At 39.8% G+C, this 13,607-nt stretch overlaps 1 protein-coding gene across 1 annotated transcript in view; it reads right to left on the bottom strand.

Annotated features, from left to right (window-relative positions):
• The window catches only part of LOC121877850 (serine proteinase stubble-like), a 97,561-nt gene extending 93,345 nt beyond the window's left edge, over positions 1-4,216 (bottom strand). Inside the window, exon 1 of the mRNA XM_042383765.1 lies at positions 3,667-4,216. The gene's annotated coding sequence lies outside the window, so the exon portion shown is untranslated. The remainder of the gene's footprint in view (positions 1-3,666) is intronic.
• Positions 4,217-13,607: the final 9,391 nt, after the last annotated feature.

The raw sequence follows: 13,607 nt of genomic DNA, 5'->3' as shown, positions 1-13,607 counted from the left end.
GGTGTGTGCCCTGGTATATCCTGGTGAGTCTTGTCGTGTCCTGATGCTCGGTCATAAAACATGTCCTGGCCCTGCTCTCTTACATCGTCATTTCATACAATCTTTTCAACTTGAAGGAGATGAATTAATAATGGGTGTCACAGGTCGGCGGCAGCATGGGTGAAAAGTTTCCATGGCTTTCCTATTACGGCTCATGAATACACACGCACCGTTCTCGCTGGTGAAAGTGGGAGGAAAGTGGAGGAGGAGGCTCGACTCCCTCAAGTGTGATGATCTTGTTTGACCAGCACGCTGTGTCCACAAGTATTCCCACTGTGCCTGCAGGTATTCCTACTGTGCCCGCAAGTATACTCCCGTTGTGACTGTGAGGTGCACCCGTGAGTCCACCCATTGTGTACGCGAGTTTTCTTGTTGTGTCATTAATGTGATAACATTCTTACTCTGGTGAGCCTTCATGTTGTGTCAGTTGACTGGTGACACCCCTTAAGGCCTCAGATAATCGTAAGACATTTATTTTCCCCTTAAAAGATAAGACAGTACCCGTCCTTCAAATTCTCGTTCAGGATTAAAAAAATAAATAAATAAAATAATTCCTCGTAACTATGGGGGTCATATGATACGAATTTAGTCCCAAATTCTCACAATATTGTAAATTTGTAAGAATACTTGTAGATGAGTCACATGATTACTGTATTTAGTTATTTTCTGATGTGTTTTTTGTGACACGGATAAGCTGAAACGAATAAGCTTAACATAATTAACCTAAACACAAACGAGCTTAACACGAGAAAGTTCAACACGAATAAGCTTAATGGGGCTTATTTTTTTTAATTTCCTCTATAGCCAAAGAAAATTAATTATCTTTGCAATCAAAGTTTAAATCTTAATCAGGGATGGAACTGTGGTAAGAGTACATAGGAAAACACAGTAATACCCTGGACCTAAAGTATATAGGAGTGCTACAAATACATAACAGTACTGTATATAATCGTACAGAGTGGTATATAAGAGTACACATGAGTACATAGAAATATATACAAGTGTATATGAGTACACAGCGGTACATACAAATATATAGATGTACACATGCGTACACAGGGAACGAGAGAATGAAGGGGGGCGGGAATTAACAGCAATATCATTAGGAAAAATACTGCTATACATGTAGGGTAAGCCTTATATAGGTCATTGAAATCAACAGACGGCAGCGTATATACTAAGTGGCATTCTAAAGCCTGGGGAAAGTGATTCAACGCTTATGAAAGACCGAAGGATTGAGGGGGAGAGGAAGAAAAAGAGGGAAAGGAGAGACAGAGAGAGAGAGATAGGGGAGGGAGGAGGTAGGAAAGGGAGAGAGAGAGAGAGAGAGGAAAGGGGAAGAGAAAGGAGAGAAACACAGAGGGGGAGGAAGGAAAGAACGAGAGATATATAGGGGAGGGAGGATGGAGAAAGGAGGGAAAGAGAGAGAGAGAGAGAGTCGTATGTCAACAATGGACCCATGAATCACTTTACCAATGTCTTCCAACATTTCCTGTTTGTGCTAGCGAAAGTATGACCCCCCCCCCCCTCCTTTGCCCTCCGAACCTCCCTCCCTTGACAAACCTGAAACACCTTAAGTGATGCATTCTTTGTGTACGAACCTCTGTCCTGTATGGCAGTGAAGAGTGACATTACCCACATGAATCTGACCGACGTATATGTATGTATGTATATGTGTATGTGTGTATGTGTGCATATGTGTATATATATATGTACATGTATATGTGTATGTATATGTGTATATGTATATATGTGTATGTGTGTGTACATATATGTATATGTACTGTCAATGAATATGATGCATATCTTTGTGTACGAACCTCTGTCCTGCATGGCAGTGAACAGTGACATTACCCATATGAATCTGACCTCTATACATTTATAGCTGTTAATGAATATGATGTATTTCTTTGTGTATGAACCTCTGTCCTGCGTGGCAGTGAGAAGTGATACCACCCTCAGTGTCAAGACCTGACTGAATTACTCAGAATAGGCAAACTGTACTACAAGCTCTGCCAATAAATTTGTTAAACTAAAAAAAAGGGGGTGAGACGAGGCTTCGAATCGCTTGAGATGAGCTGCCATCTAGTTTTAAGTCTCCGAATTACTAAAGTAATCGAGGCTGCTCTTTGTCTCTGCATGTGGCAGTATGCAACTAAAAATCTCTATTCAGTGACTGATATAATATCACGCGTTTTAACTTAGGCGCACTACACTTGCCTGGCTAGAGAAGAAAATTTACTTTCCGTATATTAAGAAGATAGTTTTATATTCAACATTCAAATCATATATTTACTTGATTTATGCGGAATATACCTGCCGTCCGTCATCTGGTGAACGAGTCACTGTTGTCTTGGATATAATAGAGGCTGGGATGGTCGTTGAATACCAGCCGATACGTCATTTGAGATACAATTAATGCAAGGTATTATCTTACAACTAGGTTGGTGGTCTCGATGCTTAACACATACGGCGTTTTATCTCAAGGACAATATCACATGATATCACTGATTAATTGTTCGATGATTTATAATTAAAGAATACCGAACTAGACAGTCTATATTAAACAGCATTACTGATCATTTGGTGACACGAGGCATTTGATGTACTGAAAGGCAGGCAGCTGTGGATCACCCTACACCTACCATAGCATCCTTCACGTATTGGCTACATCCCATGAGGCATATTATTTCTTCATTACACACTTACAATACATACATTTATTTTTTACGCTTTTGTGATGTTGCACATGTGTATTTATTGTTCTCTAACCCCGTATTATTATGTAAATGAAACCACGTAATGCAATATAAAATTCTCTCGGTCTGTTGATGCAGAGTACCATGTAATTATTGTAAATGGTCATCAGGACAGACGTTTTCATATTAAACGTCTGGGTGTAGTAGTGTGTCCCGGTGAGTGTTAGAGAAGCAGAAGGATTAGGACAGTATATAAAAAAACTACTTATTTAATATACAGAAAGTAAATAATATTTTTCTAAACAAATAGATATAGTGTGCCCAAGATAAAACATTGAATTGGTTTTTTAATTGCATACTCCCCCGCAAAGGCAGCGCAGCCTAGATTGCTTTCGTAGTTCGGAGACCCTAAACTAGATGGCAGCTCACCTCATGCGATTCGAAACCTCGCCCCAGCCCTTAGGTTTATCAGGTCTACCGGGTTTGCTATGGGACTTTTCTGTTTGCGACTGCACGCTTGTGTCTGTCTTCTCTATATTACAAAAAAAAAAAAAAATTAAAGCCATTTCATACTCATCCACAGCCCCTTCACTGGTCCATTCACATGCACTCATTCCCTGCAGTACTAAACATTCATGTCGGGTTTTTTCCTAATGTTTTTTTTCTTTAGCCCTCTACGGGGGTTAAAAATCTATGCCAATACAGGGTTTCCATACACGATTACCCTAAAAAAAAATATGCTCTCATGTTTTAATCTTCTAAGTAAAATTTGGGATCGATTGTTAAAATATTGAGAAAGAGCAAAATTGGTTTTACTGAATATGTAGACTAGTTACAAATATATATATCGGATGTGGAAGTAAGAATGGTATACTGAAGTCAGTTTTATGATGTAGGTGAAAAAACAACATTGTAATAATTCACTTACTTGACTCGCTCCAGAGGCTGTCACCTATGGAGAGGTTACTGACCTCTCATCTCACAAGAGTGTACAGTATAGGATAGGTTGCGTTTTCAGCTTCATGATTATTTTTGCAATTCAGTAAATATATTGAGATTTATAGTCATATGTGTTAATGTTATTATATTCTGTTACTGGACATGTTCCACTCTCGCATCTATATAGAGCACTCTAGTTTTTCTAAGTACAGCGTAACCTGTACTCAACGTCCACACACACAGTCACAATATGATAGCATAGGTTTCTATTGTCAGGTCAGCGTAATGTTAGATGTTAACATTACCATAATCTCAACGATAACAGGTGACCAAGATCCCTATTTAAAATACCAAATATCTGTGGTGTCAAGAGAGCATTACGAATATACCAGCCGTTCGTGATACCACATGTTCCGGGTATCAGTTCTTTACGATTATAAGGATCTTATTGTACGCTTTAGCACACGCCTACAATAATAATGAGACAGGGAAGCACACACCACGGTTACACCGAGTAAGACACTTCTCCACAACTGAGCCAGGCTGGTACTGTACATCACCCAGCGTTGAACGGACAAATCGTACACTTGTTACCAACACTTTTTAACTCTCATGCTGCTCCTAATTATGTCTCCTTATCATAATTGCAAACTATAGGGCAGTAAGTCCAAATGAAAAGATAAACAAACAAACGAGCAAAAATTAAACATCGAAAAAGAGTAGCAGAATAAAAAGGATAGGTGTGAACTTAAATTCCGCTAAACTTTGTGAAGTGGCAGTGTACCGTTGTTCGGTTCTGCTCGAGCTGCCGCAAGAGTATTACACACCGTCTTCGTCGTCATCGTCGTCTGCAGAGTTCATAGTTCTGCTAGCGACTTGATAGAGCTCATGTATGTGACCTGCCCTGCTCTCTGGTGTGTCAAAACGATGAAGTAAATGAACACTTCTTATTAACAGTTTTCGGTGCTTTCAGAATAAGCCACCTGCTCCTAATTCACCATAACGCAAATAAACAACTGGTGGTAAAAGTACCAGCGACAGACAAAGCAATAGCGACAACAAGTAGTTATCATTTCTTATATGATAATAACGTCCAAATTATTAACAAGATTAAACCGTATGTTAAGATTTCACTGTACCAATTACGCCTTCAGTTGCCGGTACAAAGTGCAGCACGTGTAGGCATCAGGTTGTGACTTCACGTTATGTTGACCCGCGGCGCCGTGACAACTGATAAGCCCCATACACTCTAACTGCTAATATGTGGTGCGCCAATGATGATGATTTCTTCTCGTTGTGAAATGCTCGGAAGTCTATACTGCACAGGAGAATCACTCAACTTATACAAGCTGATCGAAAAGTCTCTGTGCACCTCAAATGTTTATTTATTTTATTTTTTAAACTATTATTTATCATATCACCACTTGTCAGCTAACTAGTCGTTCGAGCGGTTGGCTTGTTCTTTGTTACTTTGTTATGAAATTTCTTTGTTCATTGTTAATACAGAATGAAACGGAGTACCCAGAGGAAACCTTCGATGTTTGGTAAGGTCACACTGGATAACACGGGCCAAGTAGTAGGACTCTAACCCATGACAGTCGTGAGAGATAACGTTACCTCTACCGCCAACACCAATGATAAAGTTTATTTTATGTCACACTATATTGTTACAAGTACAACAAGGTAAAATACCCATATGCTTAACCACTGCAGGAACTTTTCCATCACAATGTAGCTACAACAATAAATAATAAAAAAATAATAATAAAAGTATAGAAGCAGTTAATGTAGTTATATTCTTACTGCTGTGTCATCTACTCATCCATCCAAAATTTTTGCAACAAATAGAGTTGGTCAACAGTAATCACTTCAAGTACTCTACAGGGTTAGGTATCACCTGAAGATTAACCACTCCAGCATATTTCACCTGATGATTAAACACCCCTCACCTATCACCCCTTCGGTGATGAGTGAGGTTAGCAACAGGTGAAATAAGCTGGGGGACCAAATCTTCAAGTATTCCAGGTTAGGATATAAATTACTGAACATCAATATCTCACGTCGTATCAACCTAAATACGATTAAAAATGTAAAAAAAAAACATTAAGTTTATGAGAACCTAATGCTATACTCTTTATAATTACATACTGTAGTCAAATTCTCAGTAATCGTTAACTAATAAGATGACAATACTTCATAGCATCTGTTCATTGCCACAGTGATATTATTAAACTACTGCACGTAATATTAACCTCGTCCTATACATACAATGCTAGCACTAGTAGACTGTTTTATTTGAGTCACCTTATTAGACACCCCTGAAGTTTATTACCTGAGGATTTAACACCCCTAACTCTAACTTAACTCCCTCCAGGTAGCGTTAGGACGTTTAATCATCAGGTAAAATAAGTGGGGAGGGGGTGGCTAATCGTAAGGTACTGTCTTCATATTCCGTGGAGAGACAACTAACGGGATTCTCATTTTCTGTTGTAGGAGCGAGGAAATGTCCGTAAATAGTAACCCGCTACACAACATCTGTTCAGTGTGGGTGGACAGGCGGAGACCTCTCCAGCTTGGTTCCTGCCACCCTCTGTCATTACGCCTTGCTCTCTGTGAACTGTTTTTACCGTGTTGAATGTTCTGTACCTGTATTTGTATATGTCCTTGTACATTTACCTGAACATGTGCAGTACGTTTATTTGTACTTGTACAGCCAACAAAGAAGTATCGAGTCCCCAGGTTCCGCTGGAATAGAAAATGAGCGATAAATTCAGACAAATTCATGTATAGATTGGGTTGGTACCTCCGACTATGGTATACATTATGAAATTCGAATATGGAGTGGGGGGGGGGCTCATTCAATGATTCAAAGACGACCTCTGGTAGGTTGCACACGAGGCCATATAAACCGTCCACAAGCACCCACACAGGATGGAAGGACGAGACAGGAACACCGAAATTTTAAAGGAAACATGAGATGCAATTATCGCTCTTCACAACAAGGGTAGACCTAAGCAACCCTGAGGTGGCTCGCCAGATTGGTGTGGGGAAGCCAACAGTAGCGAGGTGGATAAGGCGCTATGACGCTTTGGCGCATCCATGGACCTGCCCTGAGTAGGTCGCCCTGGTGTCCCAACTCCGTAACAGAATAACGCACAACGCAAATAATTCATTACATAATTATGAAGCACCCAATCCATTTTCTATGATACTAAACACACGTATCAGTACCTATAGGTCAACAGCAGTGTCACAACGGCGTAGTCATGTTTATACCACTAATATCAGTATCATTGAAATACTATGATTATGCTGAAGTCACTAGCGTAGCTAGGGAGGGGGCGGTGGGCAACAGGTCTGCTCATCACCCATATCTGCAGCTACTGGAGACGTTAATCCTTCCCTTTGTATCGGCGGCAAGTTAATCCTTGTCGTGTCTGACCTAACACCTGACCCACATCATCACGGCCACGTCATGAGCTACGTACACCCTTGCTATGCGCCCCCCCCCCGCCACACACAACCTGTAACCTGTTGAGGATTAAGGAAACAACTTCAAACAAGTACGCCAGTGAGCTCATGTGGTGTGGGTCAGGTGTTAGGTCAGACACGACGAGGATTAACTTGCCGCCGATACAAAGGGAAGAATTAACGTCTCCAGTAGCTGCAAAACCATGCAGTCTCGGGTCATATCAGTTCATGTACAGCCGACCAATCCACCAGTTACAAGCAATTCACTTCAGTTCTCCACAAGTCTCCATCGTGACAAGACGAGGGGAGGCTAGACGACTTTTAAGTTCTCTTGTGTTTTCGATCCAGTTATTTACTTCGTTGGAAGACATAATACTATAAGGTAAGAAATATTAAAGTATTGGTTAAAAAATATTGATGTGACTTTTGCTGCGGTACTGAGATTAAATATTAAGATTTTGTTTCACAGCATTGCGATTTTATACTAAGACACTATCCTCACTGGGGTACAGACAAAAGCCCCCCCGACAAAAGCCACCCAGACAAAAGCCCCCCAGACGAAAGCCACCCAGACAAAAGCCCCCTACTTTGATCGGGGTGGCTTTTGTCTGACAACAGTAAGGCAAACTATTTAATATATATATATATATATATATATATATATATATATATATATATATATATATATATATATATATATATATATATATATATATATATATATATATATATATATATATATATATATATATATATATATATATATATATATATATATATATAAAGAGTGCAATATATGTATTTTTGTGGGGTATAACCAAGTAGGGGGTGCTATTATGTAATAATGTGTGACGTACGTGTGTGTGTGTGTGTGTGTGTGTGTAATAATAATAATAATAATAATAATAATAATAATAATAGTAATAATAATAATAATAATAATAATAATAATAATAATAATAATAATAATAATAAACGGTTTATTAATAGAGTTGCAACCGGTGGCTGAAAATATACAAGCTCACATGTGATTTAGACATAATAATATACGTTCAATACATTTACAGGGCTGTACAGTACATAAATCAGGAGCTATTTATTATTTTAACGATCGATGGGATGGTGCTATTCTTATATCTATCAGTGCAAGCTCTTATGGGCTGAATTTTGTTGTAGTGGCGGACTGCGCGAGGTGGGAGGGGGACTGCAGGTGGTAGTAGGTGGCAATGACGAGGATGGTGCAGTAATCCACTACCAAACCTTGCTAGTGCGTGGTGGTGGAGGTCACTGTGTGTGTGTGTGAAATTTACCACATGTGCCAGCTAGTAACATATTTTTTATAAGCACATATTGCAAATGTATCCGAATATGTATTCACGTGTTAATGACCCGTATATGTTTTACACATAACTAAGTTATATACATATTGGCACACACTAGATAAGGAATTATCGTGTAATACAATTATGATAACACTACCATCAGGCCTACCTATCATAACTTAATTGTGAGAAGAATATAGCTGATGAAACACGCTGTATAAGCTTAAGGTATTGGAAGATGGTTTGACACAGCGCTGACCCACATTATGATCTCAGAAGAGGTTATAAGAAATAAATTGTCAAAGCTAAAGGTTCATAAGAGTCCCGGCCCTGACATGCTGCATCCCAGAGTACTAAGAGAGTTGAGCAACGAGCTTACTGAGCCCCTGAAGATTTTGTTCTGTAGATGCCTGGATGAGCAATAGGTCCCCAGTGATTGGAAAATGGCTTATGTTAGTCCTATCTTCAAGAAAGGCGATCGTCATTCCACGAATAACTATAGACAGGTGAGCCTAACCAGCATAGTGTGTAAAGAACTTGGGAGCATTATAAGAGATGCCATGATGGAACATCTACTACGAAACAACTTTGAAAATGATTGCCAACACGGTTTTATGCCGGGGTGCTCCTGCTTAACATAATTACTCAAGGTACTGGATATTTGGACCCATATTTTGGAACAGGGTGGTAATATCGACAATATTTACCCAAATTTTGCCAAGGCTTTCGACAGTGTACCCCACGAAAGGCTGAAAATTAAACTGGAAGGGTACGGGATTCGGGGAAATGTCCTAGCGTGGATCGGAGACTTTCTACATGACCGCAAGCAGTGTGGTGATTAATGGCACGAAATCATCATCCGTACCTGTCACAAGTGGGGTACCACAGGGCAGTGTATTGGGCCTGCTGTTGTTTGTTTGTTTCATAAATGACATGGCTGACGTACACTCCTCCATACAAATGTTTACCGATGACACCAAGTTATTTCGGGAAATCAAGAACCAAGCGGACTGTGAAGAGCTGCAGAAGGACCTCTGTGGGCTTCAAGAATGGTCGAAGAAATGGCTGCTGAGATTCAATGTCACGAAGTGTAAGAGGATGCACCTGGGGCGTACCAACGGTAAAGAGGCGTATCATATGTCCCAACGGGATGAGGAGACTGCACTATTTAAGACTGAATGTGAGAAGGACCTAGGTGTGTATGTTGACAATGAGCTGAAGTTCTCAGGCCATTGCAAGAAGGTAAATCAGGCAAATAAATTATTGGGTCTTATAAGAAAGTCGTTCAGATATCTAGACGGTCCGTCCCTCATAATGATCTTCAAGAGTGAAGTGCTTCCCCATCTGGAGTACTGTCACCCCGTCTAGTCCCCGAGATATGCTAGGGACTGTCAGTTGGTTGAAAATGTCCAAAGGAGGGCCACCAGACTTGGGCCTGCCCTTCGGCACCTCAGCTACCCTGAGAGATTGGAGCGCCTGAACTTGCCTAGCTTATACTACAGACGAGAAAGGGGTGACCTAATTGAGGTGTATAAGCATCTCAAGGGGCACTACTCAGTCGAGTGTCCTTACTTGGAGCTGGAGGACGCTCGCCCCATAAGGGGTCACAGCTCAAGTTTGAAGAAACCGCAAGTCCAGAAAACTGTGAGGGCAAGCTTTTTCGGAGTGAGAGTTGTGAACTCTTGGAACAATCTACCAGAAAGTGTTGTGACGACACCGAGTGTGAGCTCTTTCAAGACAAGACTTGACCAACACTGGAGCAGGTTCAGGTACATTCAGGAGCCGGTGCATGCCCAGTACTTGCCAACAGTGTGTAACAGAGACGTGATCGATCGCCCAAGCAGCTAATGAGTTGATCATTTGGTGAAGAGGATAAAAGAAAAGGAAAATACTATAGGAAAGCTAACGCGTTAGCTATTCCGTGTATCTTAAAACACGTTACACTAACCTAACCTATCTTAACTGACTCACCATATCATGGAATCACCTATTTCTTACCTTATTGGCCTGGTTCTTGTTTGTTGTTGCATTCTGGGATTCTTACCCAACACCACATATGTTGGTCTTTGCGATATTTACATTCCGTCTTGCTCTTGGTACACTTTACTGAGGTTGGAAGAACACCATGCGATCGAAAAAATGTTATAGTTTCTAAGTTTTTTTTCCAAAAATTCTCAATCAGCTCCATATACTTTAAGTGACATCCATCACAGACTTCCATGGTCGGAACTAAACTTGAATTTCAAAATATGAGACCCAAAATAAAACTTGATTTTGATTGGGCCAAATATACTCTGAATTAGCAAACACGCTTTTGATTGGCTGCATGAAGTGTACGGGTACGCATGCGCGTCATGATTTATGAAGGAGATGCGAGAGACACGCAGTGTTGGGTGAGAGGCAGACGATAATGGCGGGAAATAATGGAAGAAAATAGAAATTTATTTGGAAAAGCTATCTCCGTTATTACACATTTCCGCTGGTAATGTAATAGATGAAAATTATCTTAGAATTAGACGTATTATTCGAATATGATAATAAATAAGTGGTAAGAATGAACGGTGTGTAAACGCAATAATACCCTTTCTTCTTCAGACATTATTTCTTGTGTTAGAATGTTATGCAGAATTATGTATTCAATAACGTCATTATATTTTTGTCATTTGTTCATATAGTTGGTAAAGGTTTATGAAACCAGACCACCAGAAGGAAATGTGCGATTTGGTTTAAATTTTGGGTGAATTTATAGTCTTACACCGGTCATTCTTTCGCTGTTATTAATATGTATTTCATAATGTTTAGACACTCCTAAGACATTTTTCTTTAAGATATTTCCGCCGGAAATTAAGGATAACCAAGATATTAATTTTTCAATATTATTAGATTTGCTCAGTCACAAGTGTCGCCATTTGTTGTTTACGTCTGGCGCAGAAGCTCTGACCACCCCTCACCCAGTGCTCCTTACCTCCGTCTTCGCTTCTTAAGCGTCTACTGCACATGCGCAGGGACTGGTGTGGGAGTTTCTAACAAGGACTATAATAAGAAAGACAGGAAAGCAAGACAAAAACCGCGTAAGTCACATAGCATATAGTTGGACGCAGGATCAACAGGTGATGTTAGTGTGCAAGGCGAGGGTCGTCTGAACGTCGTCTGTCAGGGGTCCGCAACCTTCCTTTTTCTGACCGTATGTGGTCGGGAATTGTTATACATGCGGCCGGCTGAACGACGCTCAAAATTCAGGTTATGCAGCCGGAAGTTTTAACCTCGAGCATGGGGTTCGTGCGACATGCTGGTGGATGTTGACAGCTGCCGCTCCACTACAAACCATGACGTCATCCCGGGCTTGATCCACGGTGAGTGCTACCTAGTTTTCTTTGCACAGCCCCAATTATTGGCGAGTTTTATACATAATAACATTATAAATTAATCTTAAGTATATGTAGAACAAGGTACAGTAGTTTATAAAACACTGAATTATTTAGTCGTAATGTAGAAGAAAAGAGAGTGTGTTATCGCAACTCGTCTGTTGCTACCTCAAAACTGCATCAACTGATCGCTGCTAGGCTACGCCCACCACCGTAGATATTTCAGATAACTGCACTGGAATTACGATGGCCATATACATTTTTATAACAAACATGAGGGGATTTGTGCATACATCACATCTGTGTACAGGGGCATACCCAGGCTTCTGGTATGGGGGTTTCCCAGATTGTCCGAATGTAAATATATATAGGGCGAGCGCAGTAAACCCATACAGCTGGGGGGTTCAAAGGGGGGCGCTGTAAGCTCCCCCGAGAAAAATTTGAAATTTGATAAATTTCAGAGACTTTTTGAGGCCATATGTGATGGCTATTAGATTATTTGAAAAGATAATCAAGGGGTGATTTAGAGTGAGAGTAAACATTCAATGTCATAACAGCAATAATTAGGGATACGCATAGACAACATATGAAGATAATGTAAACTGAAACGTCGATAGCGTAGCGGGTATTCATATAGTATTTTGTGTTTCCCCGACTATTTCTACATCCTATAAATGTCACGAATATACAATATTTGGAATACATCGTTAAAAAGCTAATATTCTTAATATTCAACACAGTAAATGATTGATAATAAATTGTCAGCAATAATTAGGGATTCCCAAATTATTGCTGACAACTTATTATTAAACCTCATTTACTGTGTTGAATATTAATAATATTAGATTTTAAACGGTGTATTAAAAAAATGTACATTCGTGACATAGGATGTAGAAATATAAGCAGGACTAAAGTTTTGGGATTCTAATGTTTCTCAATATTCAACACAGTAAATGATGATTTAGGCACAAAAAATATAAATAGTCGGTAAGGTGAACTATATCGACATCTTGTCATACATCATTTACGAAAAAAATGTCCAACCGTCTGACTTACGCATAATTACAGCTAGACCCCGACTTACGATGGGGTTAGGGACCCAAATCCAGGTAGTAAGTCCGAATGGTCGTAAGTCCGACATAGATAAAAAAATAAAAATAAAAAAATAAATAAATAAAAAATCTACTATGAAATACAGTACAGTAAAAGTAATAAATAATGTGGAATGGATACAGTACAGTGAAAGTACTAAATAATGAGGAATGGATACAGTGTGACTGAGCACTTACCTTTAATGTAGTCAGCTGAATGCACATGGGGCCCCCATAATTTTGTAATTATACATGGAGAATACATTAACTGGAAACGTTTCGGTATAGAAAATACGTGTCATTTGAAAAAAAATAAATAAAAAAATAAATAAATAAATGGTCACAACTGCGGTGATCGTAAGTCCCGACGGTCGTAAGTCCAAGCAGTCGTAAGTCAGGGACTACCTGTAATAGATATTTGTACTTGCGTTGTGGGCATTTCAATGCAGAAGTGACATTTACATCGTCACACTGTAGTTTATGTTTCACTGGGATGCTGGCAGTTGCACTAGATTCAGTGTTGGTGGATGATGATGTACCCAGAGTCTCCTTGGCGACGTCTCTGGCTGGGCTTGACGGCTTTGACTGTATGCCAGTTGGGCGCATAAAATTGCGAATATCCATCGTGGACTAGATACAAAGCAAACACACTATACACGCACGGGAATATCACGATAATGT

Source organism: Homarus americanus, unplaced genomic scaffold (assembly GCF_018991925.1).
Source record: "Homarus americanus isolate GMGI-L3 unplaced genomic scaffold, GMGI_Hamer_2.0 scaffold33468, whole genome shotgun sequence".
In the NCBI taxonomy this organism is placed as follows: Eukaryota; Metazoa; Arthropoda; class Malacostraca; order Decapoda; family Nephropidae; genus Homarus; species Homarus americanus.
This window is presented reverse-complemented; position numbering and strand designations above follow the sequence as displayed.